Genomic DNA, 5,649 nt, shown 5'->3' on the forward strand with positions numbered 1-5,649 from the left:
TATATATATGGTAGCATGACCATCCCTTGCTTTTCTGTTCTTTGTGATTTGTATTTTTTCGTTGGTTTTATTCTTCTCTGTTCCACCTGTTTTTTCCCCTTTTTTATAGCCCATTTTGTGTATTGACATTCTTTTAGTGCTTTTTCGATGTTTTTCCTCTTCTTTTTTATCATTTTCCTCCATTATTATCTGTGCACGTTCGTGTAAGGTTCTGACCACCGACATTTTGTGTGCTGTGGGGTGTTCTGATGTCCATAGAAATATTGATCCGTATGGGTTGGTTTCCTATGAATGTTAATTTTAATGTCACTGTCTGCATCATGTGAGATTTTTATGTCCAGAAAGGCTATGGAATTTTCTTCTTCCTCATGTATGAATTCTACGTTTCCTGTCTCATCCATGGAGTTTAGATGTTCTGTGATAAACTGTGTGTGTCCCATTTTTACTTTCTCCAGTATGTCGTCAACATATCTTTTCCACAATGTTGGTCGACAGTGCTCCGGGGCCGATGTAATGGCTTTTTTCTCCAGGTCCTCCATGAAAAACCCACACAGGATGGCCGACAAATGGTCCCCCATGGCAAAACCTTCCTTCTGCCTGTAAATGGTGTTGCAGAATTGGAAAAAAGAAGATGTTGCAACAAGATGAAGAAGTTGGGATATATCCTGTGCTGTAAGTTTAGTATGTTTCCTGAGTGATTTGTCTCCGGTCAACAGTCCGTTTACTTTGTGCAGTGTAGCTTCAACTGGGGTTCGAGTGAATAAAGATACCACAACGTGTGATATCAGTATTTCTTCTGCTGCTACTTTTATGTTGCTTAGTTCTTCTGTTAATTGTTTAGCATTTTCACAGTGTTGGTCTGAGTTGCCAAGTAGGGGTTTCAAGATGCCTGCAAGATATTTTGAGAGGTTGTAAGCGACCGATCCGATACTGTCCACAATGGGTCGCAATGGTGCCCCGGGTTTATGTATCTTGGGTGTGCCATATATCCGGGGGATAACGTTTGCAGTAGGAATGAGTTGGTTGTAGATTTGTTTACTTATTTTGTTTTTGTTGAGAAGCGGTCTTAGTATTGTTTTGAGTTTGTTTGTCTTTATTTCTATTGGATCTTTTTGTAATACTCTGTAGGTGTTTGCGTCCTGTAGCATGTCTCTCATTTATTTTTCATAAAGTAATAGTAATAATACTGTCACAGAGCTTACAGGTGAAAGGTGATCCACAGGTTTTTGTTTTGATGCTACAGCTGTTAGAACATCTGTAGGCTGCACAAAAGTCAGACATGTTGTGTAGGTTTACTTCTGTAAACACAAACCAACAATTTGTTTTTAACAAACCATGCTGCTTGTAAATCAGGTGCAGCTTCAGTTAAGTTTAAAAACAAAGTGCTCCTGATCATTTAAAATTGTTGGGTTGAAATCTAGCTGGGTCTTAATCACAGGCTTTTTATTATTAGCCTGCTATAAATACAATTATAAATACAATTATGACTTAGCTAGCTATCTCATAATTATGAGATAGCTATATCATAACTATGAGATAGCTATCTCATAATTATGAGATACAAATTTTATTAATTTTTTTATCAGGGTGGCGGAAATGGGCTTCCATACAATCATGATGAAGATTGTCATTGGAAAAACTACTTTGTCATAAAATCATTACTGGTCTCAGGAAAAACTTAGCTCATTAAGAGTTTAAAATCTTGACCAGCCTTGATAACAATAACATTCACAAGAAGCTAGCTGTGACACACAACTATACAACACAATTAACAGTTCAAAAAAAAAAATAAAAGCTGCATTCTCAACATGTCTAACTACCCCAAATCATAGTCACATCATTAACTTTTGCAATAAACCAAACTATAAATCCGTGAAGATTTCAGTCAGTTAAGCATATTTTTGTTTGTGTAAATCACAGCCTGCAGCCTGGAGCTGCGGTCTGGAATCTTGGAAGTTTGCAAGAATGCATTGCTGCAGCCTGCACACTCCCGTGTCATAGCGCTCGTCTCATGGCATAACGGCAACGCTCGAGGTTCAAAACAGTGAAAAGGCAATAAATACAACTGAGAAACATTAAGTATACAGGTCCAAGTAAAAGTATACAGAATATTCCAAATTTATTAAAGATTTTCTTTTTAAAATTACGAAGTTAGAAAAAAAAACAATAGCAAGATTATGAAAAACCATTTTGATTCAATCAGTAGGTGGAGGTAATGTACACTTACATTAAAATAATGTAATGGTGTAATGGTGTTGTTTACCAACCGCCACAAAGCACCACAAGAAGAAGAGTAAGAATCAAACCGTATCACAAGGTAGCCTAAATATCAAGAGAGAGAGCTTTTTATGTTTTACTCTCCACCTGGATAGAAACATATGTCTCAGTAAACCCATGTAGTATTGCAGTTTACTAAATTGTATGAAGATTTTTCTATCAAAAAATGTATTTTGACAAAATACAAAATTGTTTCTCTGCATGACATTTAGTTTTTAACAACATTCAAATGTAGAATGGCTGACTGCATCAAAAATAAAAGCTAATACCATGCTCATAGATTAGTATTTATTATGTAATTTTCTTTTGTTATTGATGTACCCACAGGATATTGGACGTGGGAAGTTGGGAGCTGCAGGGCATCAAAGGATCCCCACACTGGATTTTGCAGCCATGTCTGCCAGCTGCTGACCCTTAGCTCCTCTTGAGTCATTTTTAGCTGTCACTTCCCCTGTTAGTTGTTGGTTATTTTTGCCTGTGTGTGTGAATAAAGAAACAAGAAATGCAATGAATTCATTTCACATATCAAAAGGAAAATGTTACAAGTGTTTATCCTGCAGTCCTCCTGCAATATGTGTGAGAATAAAAAAGTGACCATATTCTGATTTTTTTCATAAGGTACACAGCCTCAGTATAATAAAAGTAAACAACTAGAAGTATAAATTTAAGCAAAATATATGTGAATGGAAAACAAAAAAATTGAGTGTATAAACAATTTATGAAGGCATTATTCAACAAGCATTCTCATTTTAACCCTTACCTTTTATCTTTATGTTCCTCAAAGGCACATCTTGAATTCTTGAATAAGTGGAATACTTTCAATACAGGTGTTACGATTACTGATATAACTAGATACAGCATAGTGGTAACATAATGGCCCCTGCACGCACAAATGCACCAGAACTTAGAAGTCTTTATTCCTAATAAKTGTCATGCTACTAGGTGCATCCCAAAATTGTGGTAGCTTGGGTGGGGGTCTTTTTGTGTGTGTGTGTGGGGGGGCTTGGTTGACCTGATGGATAGCCCTTAATCAGAGCTAAATAACCAAGGAAAAATCTGAAGCTCCTATGTTTAATAGGTTTTGAGCTTCAACCGTTCAGGGCAAAAAATAAATAAATTAAAAAAAAACCGTCTTTTAAAAGCTGGTCATTGGCTCCGCCTCCTGCTCTCATTCATGTCTGCGGTCCGGGGGACGTCTCCCAGAATAACATTTACTCGATACTTGGGGGAGGAAAGTTTGTATTAAATGGTGTCCAAGGACTTTTCGACTCCTGGTAAGGTTTTTCAGCAGTACCTACAATTTAACGTTGTCATAAAGTAGTCTAGATTTCCCCGAGGCTACTTTTTGCACGTTAAGCAAAAAACAGCCTTGGCTGCAGCAGATCGGTGTGTGATAAATACGCTCATATTGTCTGTTTGCTTTAGAGTGTTGGGTTAAAGTTGTAAATGTGTGTCAGTGACAGAGCTGACCTGGGACTAACAACATGTTTGTGTGGGACAACGTTCTGTAATCTAATTTAAAAAGTACACATCCAGTAGATTGCACGTTTTATTTATGAAAATGTTGAATTAGAAGTACGTTTTCAGCTTTCAGTAATGATTTCACTTGTTTTATTTTTCAAATTGAGTTTTTATTTACTGTACTTTATCACTGAAGCTATGTTTTTTTTAAATCTATTTAGATACGTGGTACAACTGCGCCCAACCCCCCACACACCCCCACACACACACCCTCAGCGTGAAATAGTTCAACATCAAAAACAAAGAGAGTATTACAAAACCAAGATGAGATTAAAACTGGTGTATTGTAAACAATCTGTAAAAAGGCAGGGCACTATGTTCCATAGGCAATACAATACTTTTTTTTTTAGCCATTACTGTCTAATCTTAATCAAAACAAGTCACCTGAACAAATGTTTTATAACTACTATTTAGTAGCTGGCAAATAAAAATCTCCAAAGCTATTCAGTCACCATGTTTGTAATTTACCAGCTGGATTAGAAGGAGACACGATGTCTTATTCATTCACTAAATGTCTGATGGGATTTAGTTGAAAACACTGACAATTCTATCCATGCTATTTATTATTACAGCCTAATTTTGCAAATTGTAGATGATCCTTAAACAGTTGTCTCCCTTCCAGTTGCATTATCGTCAAAGGCTGCACATGAACAGACCTCTGTGGCAGACCCTGAAGTTGAAGCTGGAACAGGAACAGTCACAAATGTTGCCAACTCCCCACATGTGTTTGTTTACCTACTGAAACAGCCCAACTGAAAGTAGATCACCAATGGTGACTTCCATAGAAGAGCTGTTTAGTATGGAAAAGTGCAACACTTTTGAAGTGTTGGTATATATTTACACTCAAATTTGTTGAGGTAGAAAGACAGGTGTGGTTGATACTGTAAGTTTACCAGTCTAGAAGACGTTTTGCACATCTTAATAAGTTACGGCACTAGCGAACAGGAACTGAATCTTTTGCAGTGCTGATTTAATATTACACCTAAATTACATCTTTAACAATATGTAAGGTTAGCATTCATTATAGGGATCAAGGAGTTTGGTGAAGAGCTACTGCAGAATACATTCATTCAATCAATCAATCAATCAATCAATCAATCAATCAATCAATCAATCAATCAATCAATAAATCACCTTTATTTAACCAAGTAGAGCCCGTTGAGATCAAGATCCCTTTTTCAAGGGTGACCTGGTCAGGAGGTCAGCAGCACACGTCACATAAATTGCAGAATAAAATTGGCTCCTGAGACCCATAATACTAGTCTTCAAAGTGTCATCGCCTATCTTAGATGTTAATAGTGTGAATGCTGACTTAGCCTTTCCACTATCGTTTTCCTGTTTTTAATATACAATTCAAACTGCTTCTATTTTTCACATACAATATTTTCTCCACGGAAATAGATGTGAATTTTTTAAGTTACTTTAAAAACAATATTTTTTCAAAATCTGTTTGAGCATACTTACCCTATTTCTGTTATCTTATTTTACTTGTAGATTTAGCTATTTAGCTTCTATTCATTTTTTTCTTTTGCTAACTTATTCAGGGCTCAGCATTCATACATCATTTTTGCAAAACGTATTTTTTGTTGTTGTGAGTTTAAAGTATGCATATTCTAAAAAAAAAAAAAAACCTTCTCCATGAGTGCATATGATTCTCAAGGAGGTTCTATAGAACTGGAGTGTGCAAAAACCAGGTGACCGTGTGATCGGCTGGAGAAGCTAACGGCTAACGCTAAACGGGCAAGACTCTGGATTTCCCATTAGGCTACTGTACATGTTGGCAACAGAGCAGAAAAAAGGACTGATGATGTAGAAATCATTCAAACTAATAATAATAATAATAATAATAAT

The 5,649-nt window shown here is 36.3% G+C and overlaps 1 protein-coding gene and 1 long non-coding RNA gene across 3 annotated transcripts in view; both read left to right on the forward strand.

Moving 5' to 3' along the window:
* The window catches only part of LOC106520949 (uncharacterized), a 6,553-nt gene extending 3,677 nt beyond the window's left edge, over positions 1-2,876 (forward strand). Inside the window, exons 2-3 of one of the 2 annotated variants that reach the window (XR_001310604.1) lie at positions 531-672; positions 2,605-2,876. This is a non-coding gene — a long non-coding RNA (uncharacterized LOC106520949). Of the gene's footprint in view, positions 1-136; positions 673-2,604 lie in introns of those variants that run through there. The other variant, XR_001310603.1, reaches the window with a different exon arrangement.
* Positions 2,877-3,445: 569 nt separating this feature from the next.
* The window catches only part of pdzd2 (PDZ domain containing 2), a gene marked incomplete at its 3' end in the record, with an annotated part of 123,902 nt that continues 121,698 nt past the window's right edge, over positions 3,446-5,649 (forward strand). The window contains 1 exon segment of the mRNA XM_014013289.1: positions 3,446-3,551.

This window comes from Austrofundulus limnaeus, unplaced genomic scaffold (assembly GCF_001266775.1).
Source record: "Austrofundulus limnaeus strain Quisiro unplaced genomic scaffold, Austrofundulus_limnaeus-1.0 Scaffold99, whole genome shotgun sequence".
In the NCBI taxonomy this organism is placed as follows: Eukaryota; Metazoa; Chordata; class Actinopteri; order Cyprinodontiformes; family Rivulidae; genus Austrofundulus; species Austrofundulus limnaeus.